This window comes from Marmota monax, unplaced genomic scaffold (assembly GCF_021218885.2).
Source record: "Marmota monax isolate L192 unplaced genomic scaffold, Marmota_monax_Labrador192_F-V1.1 WCK01_AAM20220418_F8-fsc00789, whole genome shotgun sequence".
NCBI classification, from domain to species: domain Eukaryota; kingdom Metazoa; phylum Chordata; class Mammalia; order Rodentia; family Sciuridae; genus Marmota; species Marmota monax.
Window position 1 is genome coordinate 125,205 of NW_026694154.1, and position 25,052 is coordinate 150,256.

The 25,052-nt window shown below is 47.2% G+C and overlaps 1 long non-coding RNA gene across 12 annotated transcripts in view; it reads left to right on the top strand.

Annotated features, from left to right (window-relative positions):
- LOC124107612 (uncharacterized) overlaps window positions 1-18,726 on the top strand; it is a 33,632-nt gene extending 14,906 nt beyond the window's left edge. For 7 of the 12 annotated variants that reach the window (XR_006856476.2, XR_006856477.2, XR_009228758.1 and 4 more), the window contains 2 exons: window positions 27-9,851; window positions 11,454-12,116. This is a non-coding gene — a long non-coding RNA (uncharacterized LOC124107612). Of the gene's footprint in view, window positions 1-26; window positions 9,852-11,453; window positions 12,117-13,004; window positions 14,208-15,154 lie in introns of those variants that run through there. The other 5 variants (XR_009228760.1, XR_009228759.1, XR_009228761.1 and 2 more) reach the window with 5 other exon arrangements.
- Window positions 18,727-25,052: the final 6,326 nt, after the last annotated feature.

Genomic DNA, 25,052 nt, shown 5'->3' on the forward strand with positions numbered 1-25,052 from the left:
GGCTATGGACAAACATCTCCTTCCAGGTCCTCCTGACAGTCCCAGTGAACCAGAAGCAAGGCCACCTGCTCTACCCGGCTGCGGTGGCCTGTGTTCAACACTGCTGCAGGGAGGCATGGCCTCCGTGCCAGTAAACCAGGAACCCACGACTGTACCCATGAGAAGGCCCCCCGGGCTGTTACCCTGGACCCTCAGGGTGAGACCATGGAGAATGTTCAGCTCACTTCCCCTTGTTCCTGGTGTCACACTCAAGGCCCTCAGAACTTCGAGGGAATGACATCGAGGAAGAATCACTTCCCGACACTTCTGCATTTGATTTGAAGAGTTGTGTTGTGATCTTCTCAGGTGTTTTTTAAAACCAAGTTCTCACTTCTCATATGACCCATCGGTCATATTAAGAAACAAGACTGCTTATTGCATATAATTCCAAGACAACCCAAAATCAATGCACAGAGGCTGCAGCTGCCATAAATATGAGACTTACGCATAAGGTCTTCGAAGACTTGCGGGATTGCTCTTGGGAAGGAGGGTGTGTTTAGGTTGGCTTTTCAAAGATGGTACATCACCTCTGCTCACATCTTGAAAACAGAAATTTAGTGGAGAACCTGGTTGCTACTTGATACAAGAGTGTGAATGTCACAGCATCACCAATCGATATTATTAACAAAAATATTTAACCTGAATCTGAGGCCTAACTTCCTGTTCCCAATATATACCAAATATGAAGGAACAAGTTAAATGCTTCTGGGTTCCAATAATTGGACAAGTTGAGACTGTGGGGAGGACTGGCAGAAACCATGGCTGGCTACACAGCAGCTGCCTCCTGCACACTTGTTCCTTGTCTGAATCTCTGTAGAGCAACTGAGAAGGCTGAGACCCAATTCCCCAGCCTCCTTTGCAGCTAAGGGTGCTGTTTTAGTCAGTTTTTTTCACTGCTGTGACTAAAGGATCTAACCAGAACAAGTGTAGTGGAGGAAAAGTTTATTTGCGGGCTCGCAGTTTTAGAAGTCCATATAAGGCTGGCTCCATTTCTCAAGGCTCTAAATGAAGCTAAACATCATGGCTGGAGAGTGTGGCACAGGGAAGCAGCTCACATCATGGTGATCAAGAAGCAGAGAGTCCAATGTCCTCCGATGATCCCAGCATCGATCAAGAACCATTCAAGAAGAATCAAACTTGCATAGGTGCTTGCTTTCTTGTTCCAACTTTTAGTCCATCCAAGCCATCATCCTATTGGTCAGTGCTGCCCACACTTAGGGAGGGTCTCCCTTTCAATTGGCTATCCCACGTGCCAAACATTCCTAGACACACCCTCATTGACACACCCATAAGCCTCTTAATCCTTGGTATCTCTTAATCCGATCAAGTTGACAATTCAAATTGACCATTACAAGTGCTGAAGAGATCCACTTTTAGGAGAAAACCCTCTCGATGGTGCCTCAGGAAGATTTTCCTTCTTTTCTCTTTCCTCCCCTATCTGAAAAATAAAATACGGTTGTCACAATTAATTGAATGGCCCTCTAAAACTGTAACTTGCCTTTTGAGGTGTGCAAATTAATTTTTGAATACTTGATCAACAAACATACAGGCGGATCCTCTGTGAGGTGCGAGTGTTCAAAACTTTTCTAAAAGTCAGGAATTTTAAAATGTACAACTTAAGGGGCTGGGGCTGCAGTTCAGTGGCAAAGCACCTACCTAGCATGCTGAGGCACTGGGTTCAATCCTCAGTACCATACAAAAATAAACAAATAAAATAAAGGCATTCTGTCCATCTACAACTACAAAAAAAAATTAAAAATATACGACTTAAAGAGAGAGAGGGGGGCAAACTTTGGCCCAGTTGAGATTAGGACAGAGCTTGCTAACTTTCCATCAGGATGTCCTTTTGTATGAACTGAAATCATCCATGCAGCCTAACAGTATCTTCTTCTTCTAGTGAAACAGTTCAGACAGACATTAAAGCTCCCAAAAGAGTACAACTAACATCCACGTAGCCACCAGACAGATTAAACGAATCGTAACATTTTACTACATTTTGACCAAATATTTATTTGGTTTTAAAGAAATGAAACATCACAGATGGAGGCAAAACCTCCTTGGAACTCTTTGCTGATCTCAATCTCACCTCTTCCTCCATGGGAAACCAGGTTCCAGATTAGTGAGTGAATCTTTCTTGTCCATGTTTTCACACTTTTCTTTTTCAAGTACAAGAGATGGAACCCAGTACCCACTGAGTCACATCCTCAGCCCATTTTATTTTTTTATTTTTCAGACAGGGTCTTGCTAATTTGCTTAAGGTCTGGTTAACTTGCTGAGGCTGGCTTTGAATTTGTGATCTTCCTGTCCCAGCCTCCCAAGCTGCTGGGATTATAGGTATGTGCTACATGTTTTCATACTTTTATTACATGAATTTTTTTATAGCCGCTCAGGAGGCTGAGGCAGGAGGATCGAAAGTTTGAGCAACTTAGCAAGGTCCTAAGCAACTTAGCAAGAACCTATCTCAAAAAATAAAATAAAATAAGAAGGGCTGGGGCTGGGGATGTGGCTCAAGTGGTAGCGCGCTTGCCTGGCATGCTTGCGGCCCGGGTTCGATCCTCAGCACCACATACAAACAAAGATGTTGTGTCTGCCGAAAAAACTAAAAAATAAATATTAAAATTAAAAAAAAATTGTCAAAAAAAAAAATAAATAAATAAGAAGGGCTGGGATTGTGCTCAGTGGTTAGGCACCCCTAGGTTCAATCCCCAGTACAAAAAAAAAAAAAAAGCCATAAATATTTTATAAACAACATGTAGTATTGTTTTATAAATATTTTTACATTCACATAAACAGACTACATTGCATTTATTTTGCAACTCTGTTTTCATTTAGCCTTATGATATGTGGTTTGGTCTTTTTTCTGTAGTCCTGCCTTTTGAAACCTTGGGATAATATATTTATCATGATAGATGCTTGGGTTGTCTCCAGTGCTTTGCTACAGCCAACGACACCAGAGAGAACATACTTTGCACTGTATGGGAATTTCTCTGGTCCCAGTGTGGGTGTATCAGTTGTACCCCTGGGGTTTCAACTTACAGAAGTGACTGGGTTACACCACGGAGAGGCTAATGCCATTGATAAAACATCTTGTTGTTTACATTTTCACCAAGTTTGATCAGGAGGCAGAAGGGGTGAGCACAGCCCAGAAGAATCTGTTGAGAAAGGCCTGGAGGGGCAGGGAGCAGTTTAGGATTGGCTAGTGGGAATGACGTGGGCGGGCTTAGGCCACAGGGCTTAGGGCAGAGGGTAGGCGCCCGCCGGAGGAGGTGGCTCAGGGGTGGGCTCTGATTGGTTAGTTTCCCAGAGGAGAACTTTGATTGGTTAGTTCATGGAGGGCTTGTCGTGAGCCCTTTGCCAGCTCCAAGAATTGGCAAGCCTTGGGAGGGGCAGTCTCTTCCCCAGTCGGGGAGGCCACACGTGCCAGAGCATGGAGAACGCACAGAATAAGAAACTCTGGTTCATATCCGGGCCCTTCGGTTTGACGGGGCGTTGCCCTGTGGCTGTCTACACTGGCTGCACCAGTTCCCCCGAGTGTCTAGCTGAGGTTGAATTGCCTCACTGCTCTTGATAATACTCGATGAAAAACAATTTGCGAATCTGAGGGGTGTGAAACACTACCTCCTGGGTGTTTAATGTGTATTTCCCACAAATAACCATATTTGTGAGGCCAGGCATCATTCCACGTGGTCATTCTGTTATTTCACTCTGCCCTTCTTGTCGCTTGCTAACCTCTTCCCATTTGGGTGGGAAGCCAATTGGTCTTTGTTAATAACGTGTAAACTTTGGAACTGATATTGGCTCCATTCAATGCACTGCAAATATCCTCTCCCACTTTGTGGCTTCTCTTTCAACTTTGTGATGTTGTCTTCTGTGGTCCAAAACGTTTTAATTTTCATTTTTGCAATGTTAGGAACTGAAACCAGGGCCTTGCACATGCTAGGCAAGCACTCTACCACGGAGCTGTGGCCCGATCCCTTAAAGGTTTTTTTTTTTTTTTTTTTTTTTTTAATATTTTCTTAGTTGTAGTTGAACACAATATCTTTATTTTATTTATTTATTTTATGTGATGCTGAGGATAGAACCCAGCGCCTTGCACATGCTAGGTGAGTGCTCTACCGCTGAGCCCCAGCCCCAGCCCCCCAGCCCTTAAAGTTTTAAATTTTAATATAATAAAATGTATCAGTCTTTTCTTTCATGGTTTATGGAAGGCATTAAGATGCTCTCCGTATAAAATAAAATCCCAGTTACTTTAAATAATTTAACCATCAAAGTCTAAGCTATTGTTCTGTCTCCATAGGAAAGCAGCAGTTTGGTGGGCAATTTGGCACCGTTTATTTAAAAATCAATACTTGCCGGAATTTATACAGCAGAAACATTCACAGGAGCCCCCCACCCCATCACCAAATGTATGCACAAGATTGTTAAATAACATCATTTGTAACAGCAAAGATCTAGAAGGAATCCGAGTTTCAGTGGAAAGCTGGTTAAATGAATTATGGAATAGCTGCATAATGTAATTCTCTGCCTCTACAAAAAAGAATAAGGCTGATTTGGATGTGCTCATAGGGAAAGTTCTCCAAGATGTATTGGTAAGTAGGGAAGGAAATAAAAGGACCCAAGCAGTAAGTATAATATGCTACCATTTATGTCTAAAAGGGAAACTTTTTTCTTTATGTATATGCATGTAAAATTTCAAAAATAAAACTGCTGAGAGAAGGAGGCTACAAGAGGACAGGGCTTGAGGGTGGAGGGAAACCCATTTGCCACTGCCAAAATCATGGGTGGTTTTCATTGTGGCTTCCATTCTGGCAAACAAAGAAGAACCTCTGGAAGATCACAGTAGCTATTGTTTCTGGCATTTGGAATAGTCGGAGGTGAAGGGGGCCTTTTGTTCCAACAGCTAAGAAGAAATCGAATCATTAGAAACAGGCGGGGGAGTGGGCGTCTCCTAGACAGTGTCATTACAGGTGCATTGTGGGCCAGTCCCAGGGCAGGGCTGGTCGCGACCCTGCTGATGAGGTTTGGGCTTGCTGATGTCTGGGGAGGGCAGGAAGGGTGAACAGCCTCCCTCTGTGGGGGTTGTCTGTGACACAGAGGTGGATGGGATGGAGTGGGGCACAGGGGGTCGTGATTGAAGATCTGAGCTGAGAGCATCCACCTGGGCTCCTGAGGTCCGAGATCCGGGCTGGCTCTAGGATGGGGGTCTCTTCGCAGTGTGTGGCTGTGTGGAGGGAAGAAGCTGGGCACCCCTCTCCCTGTGGAGGAGGAGAGCCCAACCTCGGAGGTTCTGGCAGGCAATTCTGGAGAGGAAGAAAAGTGGTGCTCAACCCGGGAAAGTGCTCATCCAGTGAGTGAGCAGCAAGCCATCTAAGGTCACCCCGCTGACACTAAAGGAGGAAGAGGGACCGGGCGGCCTCATGGAGCAAAAACAAGACATGCAGTTGAGTCCTGCTGGCTTTTCCAGGGCAGCACAGTGTCGCCAGTCTGGGAACTGGGTTGTCTGAGCTCAAGCCATAGCCGTGTGAATGGCACACCTGGCAAGTTATTTAGATGCAAGTTTTTGCTATTAAAAAATGGGAGAATAATAATACCTCTGTAAAAGCACGTACTCATAGGGACTTGTCCTGGTACACATTAATTGTTAACTTGTTTTTACTTATTTATTTGTAAATTCAGCCCAGCTGGGGACTTGGACAGTGGTATGATCAGCACATAGAGACTGAATCTGTGTCTGAGGTGGATGCACGTTAACCAAACCCACAAACCCAATAAATAAGCTGCCCATGAGTGTCACTAAGTCCATTGAGATCCCTGCTCTGCAGAGCACAGACCGTGCTCAGAGGTCCCTTGCAGGACAGGATCACGTCTGCATTCTTGCTTATGTCCAGGGCCATTCCTGCTACTCGCCTCTAAAATGAGTTGGTCCCACAGGATTCCAGTTCATGAATATTTGCCGCATGAGAAAATGGTTACTGTGGTGCTCTCTGCAACAGGCAAGACTGGAAACAATCTAAATGTGGAACAGCAGAGAGCGTGTTATTAGATTGTGGTTCCATCACCTCACAAAACAGAAGAATCATGGCAAAGGACAATTAAAATGGTGATATAGGAAGGTGGAGAAATGCTTGTGATGTAATTTTAGAAAAACAAAAGAAATCAAAATGGTCAGGCCGTGAGATGGATCTCTGTTTATGACATTTTGAGTGATAAAGCAAAGTTCAGAGGAGGGTGTGTGATGTCACCATCTGTGTAAAAGAGAGCAAAGGATTTAAGAATCCACTTGCAGCTATAAGCATACGCCACCTCTGACAGATTCACAAAAGACCAAAAATGTTGGTGTCCTCTAGGCAAGGGGACAGGGTGGTGACAGCAGGGAGACACAATCCTGATAATACTTCTGCCTTCTCAATGTAGAACCAAGCAGATGTGTTTCTGATTTTAAAATTAAATAATTTAAAATGCCTTCTGGTTTTAAAACAAATGTTTCTCTCTTCTCTGTTCCTTAAGTCTAAGAATCATGTCCTGCCCCCACCCTCAAATTTTAAGGTTTCTTGCTGTCAATAGTCATTCTTAATAGGTTGCGGTAGCTCTGTTTGGAGTTTTTCCTCCCCCTAAAAAGCTTTTACTAAATTGAGGCTGAGTCTTCAAATAGGTGGTATTTTAGAATCAAGGAAACATCGTAGATTTTAAAAAAAGGTGGGCATGTGAAAACCACTGTGTGGGGCAACTGGGCCATCTTTCTTTTTCAAAATGATCTTCACTGTTATGTTTGTATCATTTCTTCAGTTTTTCCTTAAAATGAAACTTACACTGTTCTCAGGGATCCATCAACAGTTTGGGAAGAGTTCCCTAGGCCCAGGGAACAGATGATTGGCAACACAGTAACCCCATGAAAGTCCCCATTTCCTCAGCTTAGTTTAGCTTAAATAATTGACCCCAAAGGCCCTGGCTCTATGTTTTGTTGTGTTACAAGGAAAGACTCCATGACCTTGGGTTTTTCAAGAGACACCATCTTCTAGGAGTTGATTGACCCAAAATAAAGAAATATGTGGTCACCAGGGAGTCTGTTCCAGCCATTGGTTCACACCTGAGTTTGGTAGCAACTCTTGCTCTGATGCACAAAACAAGTATTGAGTTGGGAATATTGGTTCAGACAAGAGGCTGCTAGTCAGATTGTCATGAGGGAAGCCCACTGAATATTGTGACCAAAAGGTAGCTTTGGAACATTGATTGTGGCTTCCAGAAGTTCAGACGGTTCTGCGTAAGCTCTGTGGATAAAGGACCTATTGGTCAAATGAATACAGTTCAGAAATATGCAGATGAAGTTGGCCCATGGTGGAGCATGCCCACAATCCAGTGACCTGCACATGGGAGGCTGAGACAGGAGGGCTGCAAATTCAAGGCTAGCCAGGACAACTCACCAAGGCCCTTTCTCAAAATTAAAAAAAAAAAAGTAAAAGGTCTGGAAATGCAGCTCAGTGGTAGAGTGCTTGCCTAGCATCATGTGAGAGGCCCTGGATTTGATTCCCAGGAAAAACACACACACACACACACAAGAGCTAGGGAGAGAAAGACAAGCCCTTGGAGAGTCACCATGCCATCCTCCATATTAAAGGCACTAAAAAGTTCTGTGTGGCAGTTTGCCTTGGTTTCTGGCTTATTCTTTCTCCTTTTTCCTGGTTAAACAAATCCTAATTCTGTTTACATTCTTGGGGCAGCTATGTCCTTTAGGGAAAGCAGGCCCTGGAACAAGGGAGATTAAAAAAAGAGCAGATAAACACAATTCTGGCCAATAAGAGAAGAAATCTGCTGGGGGATTATGAGAAAGCTGTCTTTGTTCTTTGAAAACAGACTCACAAAAATTCTGCATCCAGTGATGGCTGAGTAGCTCCCATTGGGCCAAAACCTCCCACATGACAAAATTATAAAACGCAATTATGAAAACACTTGAGAAAGATCCAAACAGCATGGATACTGGGGAGCAGTCAAAGCTTGGAGGAAGGGAATAGCACTGGATGTTTGTTTTTATTTTCTTGGAGCTTTTTGCCTAAGGAAAGCCACCAGCAAAGGTTACGTGAATGTTTAAGCCCACAGTAGTCCTGGCATGAAAAACCAGAGGACAGAATTCTGGTGACCACAAAGCTGGACAGTGAGACAGGAAACCCTGCAAAGATGAAGCCATAAACAGGTAACTCCAGATTCTGTGTCTAGACCCTGTACATCACTGAACCCCACCTGTGTGGTATAGACTCCAAGCAGCACAGCCAAGTCTAGAAGATCTAAATTAAGATTTCAGCTCCTATCCAACAGAGGGGAGACAGCATTTCCAGTCTGAGAATTCAGCCAAGTTAACAAACACAAAAAGCAGTATATTCATTGGGAAAATGAAAGGAATCCAGAGTCCCTGCACTATAAAGACACAATGCTCAGGATACCATCCAGAGGTAGTTGACATGAAAAGAAACAGGAAAATGGGACCCATAGAAAGAGAAGCAGAAGTCAACGGAAACCAAGTTCAAGATGGTCCAGATGTAAGAATTAAAGACAAAGACTTTAAAGCAACCATTATAACCATGTTCAAGAACATAAATGAAAGTATGTTCATAATGAATGAAAAGATAGGAAATCCAAGGGGAGAATCAGCAACTATAAAAAGATCACAATGGAAATTCTGGAACTAAGAATGTGACAATTGAAAAAAAGAGACCAATAAGAAAAAATAGCCCTTTTTTTCTTTGCCTTTACCACCATCAGGATGTGGTGCTTGTTTCGCCACAGTTATGAGGACAGCTGGCCTAACGAGGCCCAGGCACTATGCCATACATGGCACAGCAAGACAATGAACAGGACCTGGGTCCTTAATGATGTCATCAAGCCACTAGATTAACTGCCCGAGGGACTTCTCTGCTACCAGATTTCTTGTATTGGGAGAAAAAGAAAATGTCTTTATTTAAGCTATTTCTGTTTGGGTTCTATGTTACTTATATGAGAAAGAAAGCATCATAACCCTTGCCCCAAAGTTCACTAAATGTATGTCACCACATCTTCTCCAAGTAATATCTATCGACACACCCAGCATGCTTAGTTCTGGTGTAGACCCTCGTTTCTGTCTTCTAAATCTGCATCATTCAAGTTTATCACCTGTAGAACAGCAAAGGCTACAGTCTATTTTGACCAAATTGGTGACTTGAAGTCTGCTGGGAATGCATTACCAGAAAGTTCAGGTTTGCAAATTGCCGTTACTCAAAGTGTGATGTGGGCAGCGTCAGCGTCTCAGCCCATCCCAGCCTATTGAATCAGGGTCTGCACTTCAACAAGAGCCCAGGTGAGTCACGCGCACACTGGAGCTTGAGAAGACTCCTGAGAACTACAAGTGACAATACAGGTGTTAGCTGTATGTCACTAATTAACAAAAAACTTCTTAATCTGTTCTCAGAGACCTTCACAGAATCATTTCATTTGGTTTTCACAGCAATACTGAGAGATTTTTAAAAATCCATTTATAGACAAGGAAATGAGATTCAGAGAAGTAAAATGACATTTACATGATTATGGAAAGACAGTGCTCTTCTTTGTTCTGATACTGTGTCGTGGTTTTCAGTGATTCAGACCTTCGGTGTCCAAACTGGGAGGTAAGTTCTTAGCACCCCACTGACCATCTTTTTGTATTCTCTGTTAGGATTGTGCCTTTTTGTCCCTGAGGAGCACATGAGCAGCCCCTTCTGTCTGCTTACCAAGGGCCTCAGCCCCTGTGACGGGCCAAGTTCACGGCTATACCTAATGATATACCTAATGATACAGCTAGTGACACAGTAAGTAGCCATATTTTAAATGTTTGTGCTCAAAGTATATTTGGTATTGAATGCCTTTCCACTCAATAGATGAAAAATGTTGAAACAAAGTTAAAAGTGAAAATTGCAAGACAAGATTATCTGTGACGTACCAGCTATAAAAATTGGCCTCAGCTACATTAGGAAGGGTGAACCTGGACTAGTATGATCTTTTCCATCCATCCAGAGAGCCCAGCCATTCTTCAATTCCAGCCTCCCCCCACCCGGCCTCCTTGACTCCACTGGGCCTCTTGATTCCACCCTCCTTTCCCTTCTCCCAGCTCCTACTGCACACTCTGGTCCTTGGACAGAGCTGAATTTCTTTTAAGCACCTGTCCCTTCCACAGGGCCCCCCACATACGTGCATCGGTGTCTGGGTTTTTAGGAATCTTTGTTCTGCGCTCCACAATGCCCAGCCCCTGTTCCAAATCACTCACCAGGCCCTTTGGTTCTGTTTCCCAGCTTTCCTCAGCTCTCCCGAACTCCCTGTCCCTTCAGGGCCTCTGTCCAGGGCCTCCTTGTCTCCCTCAGGGACCACTGCACCATTGCAGCTATCAGTGCTGTATCTTTTACTTGCAGCCTTAAGTAAAAGAAAACTCAACATGGAGTGGCTTGTGCTGTGAGGAAAGTCTACACTTTCTATTTAGGAAGCATCCTGTCTAGAAAGCCCTTGGGAAGACTTTCCCTCAGGGTTTGCCAGTTGGGAGGGGCTCACATGTCCATGCCTTAGCTGCAGCGGAGGCTGGGACAGCCACCATAGCGGGACACAGACTCTTCCAGAAGAAGGGAGAGAGGTCAAGGGGCAGCTTCTACTGTGGATCCAACTCTATCTGCCTCAAACATCCCTGCCTTGGCACCGACCCCCCCCCCCCGTGCCAGCCTTTTCATACATTCCTGACACTGCCACTATTCATTCATTTAATTAATCACTCACTCATTACATTAGGTTCAGCTAGGTTATATTGCAGGAACAATTAATCTTCTGCAACCAAAGAGTTTCACAATGATGTGTTTTTATGGCCAGGGCATCAACTGAACTTTCTGTGCCATGGCAGCAGCAGAAAGAGAGAGTAGAGATCTACAGTAACTCTTTAATGCCCCCACCTGAAATTGACATGTATCAGTTCTGCTCACATCATACCGGCTAAAGCAAGTCACACGGCCACACTGAACTTTAAAAAGGACATAGGCACACAATCATCTTTTGCATAGGGCGGGCAGCTTCACCAAGCATTGGTTGAGCATCTACTGTAAGCAAGGCTGATGCTGGAGAAGTGCTAAAAGTCTTTCCAGTCTAGAAGTCTGCCATCTGCCTTGTGCCCTTGTGCTAACATGAAGCCTTCCAATGGACCACCTCCTACATTTTTGTTGCAATAAAACAACAAGGATCTGAATAGACGACAAAACCTGAAAGATGTCTCATCCCTTCTCGCAAGCCTAATGCTTAGAATAGTGCTTTGCACTAGTGGAAACTTAATGTTTGTTTGTTTGTTTGTTTGAGTGGTGCATGAGATAGGGTGAACTCACCTACCAGGAACAAGAAGCTGACCCTGATTTAAACAAATATGGTTTGTATTTTCACAGAGTGAGAAATCCAGCAGCCACTGCAGCTGGGCTTGTCTGTTCAGCAAATTCACCCAGGACCCAGACTCTTTCTAGCCTTAGGAGATCCTCAGCTTTGGAGTTTTTCTCCTTGTGATTGTGCCTCGTGGTCATAAGACTGCTGCCACAGCTCTAAATAGCATATTCACACTTAAGGTAAGAAGCAGTAGAAGAGGCTGCAAGGGCTTTCCTCCTGTGATTGTCCATTTTAGCAGGTAACAAAAATCTTCCCCGAAGCACCCACTAGCTTACATTTCATAGCCAAAACGTGGTTCACATGGCAGAAAAAGGCTGGGGGAGAAGACATCTGGGTTTCAATCTCTGTGTTATGCAATGGCAAAGAAGGGCCTGGGAATGGTTTTGGAGCAAACTGATGTGTTCATCCCAAATGAAGAATATGTGCTCAGTAACTATCTGTGGAGGGTCTGATTCTTGTGATCTCATTCTTTATTTATTTTCAGTACCATACAAAGAGCTCTCTCATCACTGCAATGACTAACCAGTTTTGAACACATCTTGAGTTTGTGCTGGGCCCCAGGCCAAGCAAGTTACATGAATTTTCTCATTCTATCTTTGCAACTCTATGACAGACTTATTATTGATCTCTGATTTACATATGAAGAAATTAAATCCCAGAGTACTTAAGCAACCTGTCTAACTTGCTCATTTACTAGCTGGTAAGTGATGAAACAGGGCTTTGAACACCAGTGATCTCAATCCCAGAACCTGATTTCCTATCCTAGACCTTCAGATCTAGAGGGGACCTCAGGACTCATCAGACCCTGCCCTTTATTTCCAGGGTGCTTAAACAGAGGGCCAGGGAAAGAAGGTGACTCTGCTCAAGATGTGCTCAAAACTGGTTAGTCATTGCAACCTGCTAAAGGTCACACAGCAAGCCCAAGTCAGAGCCAGACCCAGAACTCAAGAGCCCTCACTCCTAGGTGATCCTTCAGTCCACACTGGTCTGCCTCTATCTGGACACCTCACACTAATATGCTGATCTTTGAAAAAAAAACCAAAATGTCTAGCATGGCATACTGTAGACAATTTGGTTTTTAAAAATTGTATTCGAGGGCTGGAGATATAGCTCAGTTGGTAGAACGCCTGCCTCGCATGTAAAGGCCATGGGTTCAATCCCCAGCACCACACACACATACACACACACACACACATACACACACACACACAAATGTATTTGATTTAAGGCTTGGCAAAGTAGTTGTCTTCTTTTCTGGAGTCAAAAATGGGTGCCCGGTGCAGTGACACATGCTTATATTCTCAGAGGTTCCGGAGGCTGAAGCAGGAGGATCACAAGTTCAAAGCCAGCCTCAGCAACAGTGAGGCACTAAGCAAATCAGTGAGACCCTGCCTCCAAATAAAATACAAAATAGGGCTGGGGATGTGGCTCAGTGGTTGAGTGCCCCTGAGTTCAGTCCCTGGTACAAAAAAAAAAATTGGTGATAATTTGGTTCAAATTCTGTTACCCATCTCAGTGGAAACTCCAGTCTACATGACTTTTTTTCTGTTCTCAAGGAGTAAGAGGAAGAGTATAAGAACCTCAGCTGGAACATACTGAGATGACTTTGAGGCCCAGGCTCACGACCCAGAAACACTGTTCAGTCACATCCTGTTTAACACAAGCCTTGGGGGAGTCTCTTGAGTAGAAAAGTGTGGCTTCAAGTCCTACTTCTGCCACCTGTTAGCTCTGAGATCCTAGGTCCTAGGTCCATTGTGGAAATTGAGGAGAACAAACATACAGAAGCACCTGGCACTAACTGGGACAGGGTCCCCTTCCACGGCTGCCTCCCTTGGGACTTCTAGGATGGATATACAGCCAGCATCCAATTCCTCGAGCAGAACACCTCATCCTGTGTCAGAGGAGGACAGGGGCCGGGGCTGTAGCTCAGTGGTAGAGGGCTGGCCTAGCATGTGGGAAGCTCTGGGTATTTTCTAGAACCGCAAAATAAATTAATTAATTAAAGTTGCAGAAGGACTGAATTCTTCCAGGCTGACTCCAACTGTCTGGAAAAGCCACTTGGTGTGGAATGTAAGACAGAGAGTAAAGACGCAAGTAGGGGCTCTGGAGCCCAGCGGGGTTTGGATTTAGGCTCTGTCACTTCCTATAGTGTGTGTGGGTATGTGACCTCCTGAGCCCCGATACAAGGGAGGTAACAGTGACGGTGCCCTCCTCTGGCGTTGGCACTGGATTCAACAAGGTGCCACATGTAGAGCACCGAGAACTGTGTTGCCACATGGTGAGCACATCCCTTGGGTACCCTGGGGCTGGGTTACATCCGTCAACCTCTTCAACAGCACATTTCAGTGTGGGCTGTGCTACACATTTTCTCTGTCTCTTTTAGGGGTGAGGATATTTGGGCAAATGACTGCATGTGGCAGCAGGGTGAAGCAGCATAGCTTGTGGTGCAGACACAATTGCAGGGCAGGAGGCCTGGGCTGAAGGCCGGCCTCTACCCCCCAGCACCCCATCCAGGCTTCAGTTCTCTGCTTGCAAAATTCAGGGGTTGGAAGAGGTGATGGGTTGGGTCGCCCCTGGCTTTAGATTTAGGAGGTGACGGGGCAGGGGGCGGGTTCCATTCAATCATCTGCTTAGAAACCTTAGGTAACTGAGACAGGAGGAAGCAACCATTTAGCAAAGGTAAATCCTGTAATTTGGGTTCAAGAATGAAGAACACTCCCAAAATCACCTCCCAAGCTAAGAACAGCTAATTGGGCAAAGAGCTGGAGTCTGTCCTCCTCATCCTGGCGCCACCTCCCCCCCCCCCACACACATAACCCTCCTCCAGCCTCTTGGATAGAAAGTGACTTCGCCCTCCACTTCTTTCCTAGGTACTAGTGTAAACTTGGCTCTCGGAGCCTTCTCCACACTCGGAAAGAAATGCATTCAACAAATGTGCACCTACTGTGTACCAGGCACTCCTCTAGGTGCTGAAAAGAGCAGTGGATATAGTCCTTGCCCTTGTGGGGCTCATGTGCTAGGGGGGTAGACAGAGGTACGCAAAATAAGAAGTAAAATACACAGTGAACCCTAGGTATGGTGGCACATGCCGTAAACCCAGTGGCTCAGGAAGCTGAGGATTGCAAGCTCAAAGCCAGCCTCAGCAACTTAGTGAGGCCCTAAGCAAGATCTCAAAATAAAAAGGGCTGGGAATGTTGCTCAGTGGTTAAGCACCGGGGGGTTCAATCTCTGGTACACACACACACACACAAACAAAAGAAAACAAAAAAATCACCATGGTGCTGGTGGAGAGCAGGATCTAACTAGAAAGAGGTTTAACACTGGCTTCTTTGGACAGCTCTGGCTTGATTGAGGATGGAGTGGGGAGACAGGGAAAGCCGAGTACTGGGGAAGAGGAGGTCAAAGAAGCAGGTGGCCAGGGCCACACCCGCTGGGGAGGTAAGTGGATAGAGAACCACTGAGGACCCAGGCAGGACCAACCACCATGAGGTGGCAGCTGAAAGTCACAGGGACACCAAGAGCAGCACCCCAGGGGCTGGGATATAGTTCAGTTGGTAGAGTGCGCATGCGCAAGGCCTTGGTTTCAATCCCCAGCACACACACACACACACACACCCCCCCCAAAAAACAAGGCGGAGCCCTGCAGGCATGGAGCTGCGCAGCCGTTTTCCATCTGGGGAAACCCTTTTCATTTTTATAATAACAGGCAGGAGAGAGCCGCCTGCGTCCTGAGACGCTGCCTAGGCACCAACACGCTGAGAAACGCCGGGAAGGACCCTGTGGGCACCGGGATCGAAGCCAGAGGCTCAGAGCGCAAATGGTGCCTGTCGCACGCACGGCACTGAGCTGCAGGTGACGGCTCGTTTTCTATGCGTGAGGACCTTCCGGTCGTCTCTGGAATAATGGCAACTCGACAGCCACCAGAGCAGAGATGATCTGTCAGCTGCCCTGCATCGAGGGCCGCGCGGGGACGCATTGAGGGGGGCTCCGCTCCTCCTGCGCCCTCACCCGCGCCCCACCCCGGCGGGGGGGCGTCTGCGCCTGCCCCTGCCGGTGGGAGGAACGGAGGAGCTGCGCGGACCCCAAACGTTGCCACCCGTTCCATCTCTCTGATCTTTGTTGGCAAACAAACAAGCCGATTTCAAAGCCTGTGACTGGGGAATGACAAACAAGGCTGAGGAGCCTTCCTGCCTGGGCTAGTTGCTGCCCAGCTGCCACTGGGAGGCGGTGTGGCCCCAGGGCAGGGGCTGTGCCGCTCTGGAGGCCCTGGGATTCCTCCTCGGCCTCAAGGTGGAGGGCAGGTCAGGTTGTTCCGGAGCCTCAGCTTGCCCACCTGTAAAGTGGGCATGGTCATTCTTGCCAGGCTCACACAAGGCTGTTTGAGGACCAATTAAGGAAATGGTGACACATGAGGAAGATGGGTGCTGCTCACCATGCTGAGTGACCTCCTACTGTGCTGGGCACATGGCTGGGGAGTGCCACCTGTCCCCTCCCTGCAGAGTCCAGAAGCCGGGACCTGAGCCCAGAGAGCCTCAGTGTGCAGGAGAAAGGACAATCAGAGGAACACGTAGGGGAGTCCGTTTGTAGAAGGAAAAATCATTTTTTTGGTGAAGTCTATGGACAGATTTGGGGAGAAGGTAATGAATGGCACCAAGTGTGCCCAGCAGTTCCCCTTCCAGAGCATCACATGACAGACACACCTGCTCATGCAAATGACCTGAGCACAAGGCTGTTCACTCAGAAGGGTGTGTAATTGTGCAGGTCAGAAGTCCCCAAATATCTGCTAGTTAGAGGGGGCTTGAATAAACAGGCTACATGAAGAATAAGGAAAAGATCTTTGTGAGCCAATGTGAAAAGATTACCAAGAGATACTAAGTGAGGTAAAAAACTGACCAAAACAGTACAAAAAAAGCAAGGAAGACTATCTATAGAATATACCTATTTATATGAGCAGAGAATGTTCTAAAACTAATTATCACAGACTAGCACCCTTAGTTGTCTCCAAGGAAGGAAAACTGGGAAATAGGGGTAGGAATATCATTGCATATCCTTTGTGTCCTTTGATTTTGGAGCCATTTAAATGCAATATCTATGAAAGAGAGAGAGAATAAAGAAAAAGGAGGAAGAGGAAGAGAGTGGGACTCCAGAATCGGACGTAAGAATTCCAGCTGTTCACCCAGAAGAGTGTGTAATTGTGCAGGTCCGCCACTTCCCAGCTATGTGACCTTGCCTGAGTTACTCAACCTCTCTGAGACTCAGCCTGGGCCTGAAAGAGGCATGATAATATCATAATGCCTCCAATCTACCTGGTCTGTTGGGAGTTAGAGACTAACGAGTTTCAAGCACTAAGTTGAACGTGATTGTTGTAGAAGTCATGGCTTCCCACTCTCCAGATCAGCTTCCAGACTCCCTGGAGGACATGCTGCTTAGTCACAGGCAATGTCACTGGCACCCAGCCCTTGGGAATCCCATGCTGCAGGTTACCAGGTCACAGCTGAGTTGGAAAAGGGCATTGGTCTGAGTCACGTGCCACCCCCCAACATGCTCTCTCCCAGTGCAAACACCCCAGACTAGCTACTGAGCTCTCTGGTAGGGGGTCCAGTTCTGCTGAACCCCACAGCCCTTTGTCCTGGGCTGCACCTCCCCAGGCAGATGAAAACAGCAGTTGTCAAGTATGGCTGTCAAGTTCAGGTAGGAGCGGGCATCTGAACTGCTGGCACTATGGCGAAGCCTGGGCCCACCCTGGACCCCATTCTGCCCACGGAGCTCTCCAAGAGGGAGCCCCAGAGGCACTCAGGGCTCTAAGTCCCACATCCTTTACCCAATACATCTTCCCAGTTACTCAGCGGCCCCCAAGCACATCCCAACCTTTCCACCCTCTCTCCTGAGTCTGGCTGCCTGGTGTCTTGTCCAAGGATTCTCACTTCCCAACCCATCAATGCCCTTTCTCATACTTGCCTCAGTGATGCCTGACTTGACAGAAGCAGCTCAAATATCCCCTCCCCAAGCAACCCTCCATCTGGGGCTCTGCTGGGCCTCCTCCAGGAGCCCTAGAGCCTCCAGCTTCATCACAGCTTCCTAGAACTAGAACGGTCCTGGATGACAAGGGAGCCAGCGCATGAACAGAGTGGTTCAGTAGCATTGGCCTGGTCCACTCCCAGCCCCAGAAAAGTAAGTGCTGTTGACCTTTTCATGGTGGGGAGAAGCTGAGACTCAGGGAGGGCAGAGAATTCAGCCAAGGTGGCACAGCACATAGGTGGGGGGCCAGGGCGTGTCCTATATTTGGTTGTTTCTGCGCATGTGCTGCCCCGGCCCCTTTGAGACTCATCATCTGAGAGAAAGGGGTGGGGGTGCAGGGCAAATGGGACAGGGTGGCCCTGCAGAGAGCAGGTGGATGAGGCTCCGACCCTGGGCTCCAGGAGTTAAAGAAATTTGCTGAAAATAAGCAGGCACAGGCCATAGAAGAAAGCAAACTGTCTTCCATCTAAACTGCTCAAGAGGTTCCCGGTCCAGACCTGCCCACCCACACCTCGGGCGCAGGTGCACTTTGTTCTCCACACCCCCAGTCACGTGCTGCCCAATGGTTAAAGATTGGAGGCCACTAGGTGTCCATTCGTAAGGAATGGTGCAATCAGTCAGGAGAATGTCATATGATGGCACCCTCTGCAGCCAAGATGGGAGGAGGAAGCCCTCACGGCTCTGATCAGGAATCGTTGCCAACATGCATTTGAAGTAAAAGAAAATGCCAGGTGCGTAATCAGGGAAATGAAAACCTAACCTCACTTAATGACGATTGACCTGGATCTGTCTGGCAGGTTTAAAAGGTGATTAAGGGGAACTCTTACCGCAGGCAGGTGTGTGGAAAGTCACCACCACTTTAGAAAACTGATCAGCAGCATCTACTGAAGTCACCTGTGCATTCATTCCCTAGGACCCTGCCCAGGTCCTGGAGAAGTTCTGACTCAACCCTCACAAACACCAAGTGAGACAACTAGGCTCATGCATACCCCTGCTCTGCCTAGAAGCAAAAGCTAGAAAGCAACCCAAATGTGCTCCAACAAGACGACGGAAATGAACCCCAGTGTCTCCATGCCATGGAATTCTGTGCAACAGTGAAGATGGGCTGGGCTGGGTCTCAGTGGTGGAGCGCTCGCCTGGCACGTGTGAGGCCCTGGGTTCCATCCTCAGCACCACATACAAGTAAATAAATAAAACAAAGGCCACAACTAAGAAAGAAAGAAAGGAAGGAAGGAAGGAAGGAAGGAAGGAAGGAAGGAAGTAAAAAAGAAAATGATCAGTCTGCAGCTTCCTCTCAGCACCCTGAGTCTGGGGACTACAGTCATGATTGGGATAAAAGTCAGAGAGGGCTACCAAAAGGTTGAGGAAGTATGCAGTATGTATTTGCAGCATTTTATTATATTTATTATATACAGTGCTTATGTTTATTATATCTACTGAATGTACTACTTTTTTATGATTATTTGATTATAGTAAATACATATTTATTATAATATATTATAAATAAATGACAAGATTACAAAGGAAAAAGGCATAATAGGCATAAAACTGGGGAGGTGTTCAGGGGAAGAGCAGTGGGGCTGGGGAAGGGCACAGAGAGCATTTTAAAGGCCAGCCTGGGCAACATAGGCTGTACAAAAAAAGGAAAGAAGGAGTAAAAGGAAGGAAGGAGAAAGAGAGGAAGAAAGAGAAAGGAAAAAAGAAGAAAGAAGGAAAGAGAAAGAGAAAAGAGAAGCAAGGAAAGTCAGCCCTCTTTGTCTAAAACAGATTGCAGATACCAGGTGGGTTCATTGTATCATGGGTGTCTCTTAAATTTATATATATCTTATGGGCTGGGGTTGTGGCTCAGCGGTAGAGCGCTTGCCTAGCATGTGTGAGGCCCTGGGTTCGATCCTCAGCACCACATAAAAATAAATACACAAAATAAAGGTATTGTGTCCATCTCAAAAAATATATATATTTTAAAAAATTAAAAAAAATAAATTTCTATATATAACTGTTATATCTGCTTAATACTTAATGAGACCAATGTTTAAAAATGAGGTTCAAAACTGTGTGTGCAATATGCTATAATACGTACACAAAACGGAGACGTGCGCATGCGTGTGCATACACACACGCACACATTCTTATACTAAAGGATCTCTGGAAGGTTGCATCTGTGGCTGGTAAAATCCTCTGGCTGAGGACGGTGAGAGGAGTTTTGGAATTCTGAATCATATAACAAATGGAAATCAAAAGTCATAAAGAGGGCTGGGGATGTGGCTCAAGTGGTAGCGCGCTCGCCTGGCATGCGTGCGACCCGGGTTCAATCCTCAGCACCACACCCAAACAAAGATGTTGTGTCCGCCGAAAACTAAAAAATAAATATTAAAAAATCTCTTTCTCTCTCTCTCTCTCTCTCTCTCTCTCAAAAAAAAAAGTCATAAAGAGAGAAGATTGAGAGGGAGACAAGGGGGAGGGCGAGATGAAGGGTGGAGGGGAGGCACCCAATCCAGGTCCCAGGCTGGGGGGCAGGAAAAGGGGAACTGGCTTTGTGGCTCCGGCTGCCATTCCTGGATATGTCCAGAGCCCTGTATCCAGCTCAGGAAAGCCTGTGGCCTCACCCGCCTCTGAGGACCCACCCCTGCCCCCAGTCCTAGATGATACTCTTGAGCCTGAGGACAAGGCCAGCTTCAGAGCGTTGCTCAAGTCAACCCTGGATCCACAGTCCTGTGTGTCCAGAGCTTGACTCCCTCATGAGGCTGCCCAGTCTCTTCCCCTGACCTGCATTCTTATCTCCAATGACCTTCACCCCACCAGAGATCTGAGTGAGTCCTTTGAAGTCACTTCAGAGACTTCTGCGCCTTCTCCTGCTTGATTCTGAACACGGTCAGCCAAGGACACATGGGCCCTTCTCCTCTCCTTTTAATCCTCCCTCAAGGTCTGAGTGTCCTTGTCAATGGCCTCATGCAGACCTGCTCCGGTTGCCTTTGTTCATCCAGGTCACCAACCCTTTAAAGGGAAATGGACCCACTCTGACCGGGGTCGAGCCAGTGGGTCATGGCCTCGAGAGGTAAAAGCACGGAGTGCTAATGGTGGAACTGGGGACATCAGCCTGTGGGCAAGGAAGGATTTGGACACGATGTGCTGGGGGTAGACTGAAGTGCTGGAGGCTGGTGTCCTTTGGAGCCCCGTGGGCAGGGGTGAGGAGGAGAGCCAGGGAAGGGCTGTATACTCTGAGCCAGGGACCGTTCAGCATGACTCACTTTGCAACGAGCCAGTGCAGAGATGCCATGGTGCAAGGTGGGTGCCAAGGGTAGAGGGCAGCACAGTCGGGTGGGCACATGCGTCTGCAGACTGCACCCGCTCAGCTTCCCTCCCCACCAGTCCCTTCAGTTGGGGGTTCCCCAGTTGAAAACACCCTGGAGCAGGGTAGCACTGTAAAGGAAGAAGAATGGCTGCCTGCTGGAGCTCAGTGGAAACCATTCAACAACCAGATCCAGAGCAAATGCCCTGGGCGAGGAGCCGTGTATGACATGGATGGGGAACACCTGGACTTGTGCCTCTGCTGCGGACCTGTGTCACTGGGGAGTGTAAAACGAACAACCAATGGAAATCCGGCAGAATGGACTAACGCTAAACATGAATCTGCCCCACCGCTAGGCGATGCCACTCCTGGGGAAACAAGTGCTTATGTCCACCAAAGACACATACAAGAACGTTCCTAGCAGTGCCGGCCTAACAGCCCCCAAATGGAAACCCCAGTGTCCGTCAGCAGGAGAACACACAGACAGACTGCAGGGTGTCTGAACAATGAAATGCTGCTCAGAAATAGCAAAAAACAAACTATAGCTACAGGCCAAACAGGAGAGAGCTCAGAAACATGATGCTGAATGGAAGAAGCTAGACACAAGCAGCGCTTTCTGTGTGATGCCATTTACACCAAGTTCAAGAATAGGCGGTCACCTTTGGAGCAGGGGTACTGACTGGGAAGGGCCATGAGGAAACTTCTGGGGCCCTGGAAATATTCTGCATTTTGACCTGCACATGTGCAAATTCATGGGACTCAAGGTAAAGTTACATCTAAAAAAAGATTCAAAGTTTAGAGCTCAGTTGCTCCTGCTCCCAACCCACCCACTCAAGCCCCAGGTCTTGCCCTCGGAAGAGCATCGTGTCCACCTGAGAATGACCTTCCATTCTTGATGCTGGTGGCTGTACTAAAGGGCAGATTGAGAGTTTCTTGAATCAGAGGATGATGTGGTCTTGTGATGCCTCCTTGTTCATGGACTTTTGGAAATGGGGCATAATTTGGTCTAGGACTTATTCCCATGGAAATGTACAAAGTTGTTGGGACAGAGATGTGTTGCACCCGTCTGATTTCCAATGCCATGGAGACTTCCGGTATTTTAACAAAATGAAGGAAAACAATGACAGGCAGTGTCTGGGGTGTATAGTTTTAGTAGAAGGCCAGTGAGGAGGAGGCGTTTGTGGGCAGAGGAGGCTGGGAGGCTCGCATCCTAGTCATACGGAGAACGGGGCCGATGATTTCTCAGCCACCAAGTACAAGAAACTAAAACACATGCTCACCTAGAGAAAACAAGAGACTCTCAGGAATCATGTTAAAATGGTTATTGCTGAGGATAGTTCTTATTTTCTCCTTAGCACTTTCTTTTTTTTTCTTTTCCTGTCCACTCCAATTACCAGCTGAGGCCCTTGAAGGGGAAGGGCAAACAGGACACCCCAAGTGCCAAGATGGAGCCAGTTCCCTGTTGCTCTGGCCCAGCACACACACACCTCCCTGGCCCCTGCAGTCATTTAGAAACTTCTACCCCTTGTTTTAAAGAAACTATTCCCTGCTCTTGACTCCGGTAAAGGCCAGATTGGCTGCAGTTGGCAGGACCAGAGATGCGCATGATTGATGCTTGTCCACAGGCATTGATGGAGGCCTGCAGCCCCGGGGCTCATGAAGGCCTCACTGTCCATGTCCCCCTCAGCACCCTCTTGCATAGCCCGGCAGTCAAGGCTGAGCCAAGCCAGGTCAGGCAAGCCCTTCTGAGAGGCAAACTCACGCTCAAGTGGTAAGGCCAACAGTAACGGAAGTGGCCAAGCCAACCATGTTTGTTGTTGTTTTTTTCTTTTAATATTTTTTTTCGTTGTCAATAGAACTTTATTTTTTTATATGTGGTGCTGAGAATCAAACCCAGGGCCTCACACATGCTAGACAAGTGCTCCACCACTGAGCCACAATCTCAGCCCCCGACCCCCACCATGGTTTTTTGGCAAATGCTTTTAGTGATATTTTAATTTTTTGATTTTTTTCTGTACCAGGGATTGAACCCAGGGAGTTTTACCACTGAGCTACATTCCCCAGTCCTTTTTATTTTTTGAGACAGGGTGCTCAGGGTCTCGCTAAGTTGCTGAGGCTGGCCTTGAACTTGCAGTCCTCCTGCCCCAGCAGCCCAAGTCGCTGGGGTTACAGGTGTAGGTGTGCACCATCACGCCCGGCTTCATGGTGTTTTTAAACTTCTTAGGAAAACAGGATTCTCTGTTCCAAGTCAGACCTCCCCTGCTGCATGCTCCAAGGTTTAAACACCGTGTTAGACTTGAGTCCATGAAGTCCAATCACACCATGAACAGAACTTACTAAGGACATGTTTGTTCCCCTGGAAGGCTCTGAGGGGTGGGTCTGCGGAGTAGGTGGTGCTGGGTTCTGGGCTCTGCTCCGGCACCGCCTTTTCTTGCCTTGTGATGCTGAGCACACCTGGCTGTCTTCCCCCCATCCCCACCTGTGGGATGATCCCTAGGGCTTGCCAATTCTCCACAGGGACCCCTGGGGACCAAGGCCCTCTGAGGGTGCTGTCTCCATCCTCTCCCTGCCTTCTATATACACATGGGACTTTCCTCAAGTCTTTTGTCACCTCCTCTTTCCTTGGCCGTTCTGCTAACTGCCCACCTCCTCGTCATCTATTCCTTTTCTTGAACTCCGGGTCCAACTCCCACTTGCATACTAGAGGTTTTTCTCAGAAGCTCCATAGGCAGCAAAATGCACCCTCCAACTTCCCAGGCTCCCTGATCCCCACAGTTAACCAGCAACCCTGTCTCAAACACCTGTTTCTTTTCCTTTCTGATCATCTCTTCCCTGTTCAAGTCCTTAGTGGATGCTGCCACTTTCTGTGTACTGATGCCTTGCCCTGGGGGTCCTCCACTACACCAGTCTCAGAGAGGCTCAGAGATGTTGACTGTCATGCTTGAGGTCACACAGCCAGTGAGTGACAGGGTTTTTAAGCCTGATGCACTGCCTCACCACCTTATTGGCTTCCAGTCAAAAGGGGTTTTAGTCGGTCACTAGTCAGTATATGCACAATTCCTTCCTTAGCCAGGACAAGTTGCTTCATCTATCTTCAGGTGTGCCTATTAAATCCCACCCACTTGGCCATTTTTCCTTATTTCTAAAATATTTTATAGGCTTCATAATTTCATTACACTATTTCATAATTCAAAATTCAATTCATAAATAAGGACTTTTTGACAATTTTTCAAGGCTTGAATTGCTTATTTCTTCTGAAAGTTTCATTATTCTCCAACCAAAAAAGTCTCCCAAACTTCTCCAGGCTTCTGGGACTCTGGTACTGGCCTCGTTCAGAGATTTCTGTGATGTCTTATCATCAGGTTGTGAGAACCTTGAGACCCAGGCTCTTTGCAACACAAGGATCATCAGCACAAAGGAGGAACCTCTTTAGTGTTAAGCTGAACTGACTTTCACACATTAGTAACCTCAATATCAAGAATGTCACAGGCCTGGGTAGAAGATAGTCAGGAGACCCATGTCCTCTGCCACACTAGACAGGCACAGGAGCTGGGCAGGCCCAGAGAGGCGGTGGGATGGGAAAAGCTATTTGAGGCCCAACAACCAAGCAGTTTGTTCCTGGGAATCCTCCTGCTGCTTCCGTTCTTCTCAATGCCCTTTCCAGAAAGGCTGAGGCCACAACCACCAAGAATGGGGAGCATGGAATACAAGAGGCCACTGCAACCTTGAAATGCCGTGGAGCCCACGGGGCGCTCTGGCCAGATCCTCCTCCCAGGACTCTGCCACCATTCCTTAGCTCGTGGACCTTGGTCAAGCCTTTCACTCCTGCTGGCCTTGTTCCTTGTTTCTGTGAATTGGGGGCAAGGCAGGTTCAAGGATCCCTTCCAAATCTAAGAAGAGCTGGGCTCTGCCTGGTCAGCTGCCCATCTATAGAACAGACCAGCAATAATGGCAAAAGGAGAGAGCGTCTTAAAACTCTTGAGGTGCTGTGGGTGTCCGGATGGCCACTCCTCCCACTGAAGAGGAGCAGAGCTCCTACAGGAACATGGCCACAGAGAATCTGAGGTATAGGAAGGTGGGCTGGCCCTTCCGTGGCTCCCAGGTGGCACTATCTGGGAGGGAAACAAGGTCAGCACCCATCTTCATGCCTACCCAAAGGTTCAAGAGACAGAGCTCTCTCCAGCCAGGGGCCTGCAACAGCCAGACAACCCCCATTCTTAAGGGCTCTGGCCTTCTGAGGAGCAACTGAGTAGGTCTTAGGAAGAGGGGCCCCCACTGACCACATCAAACACAGCAA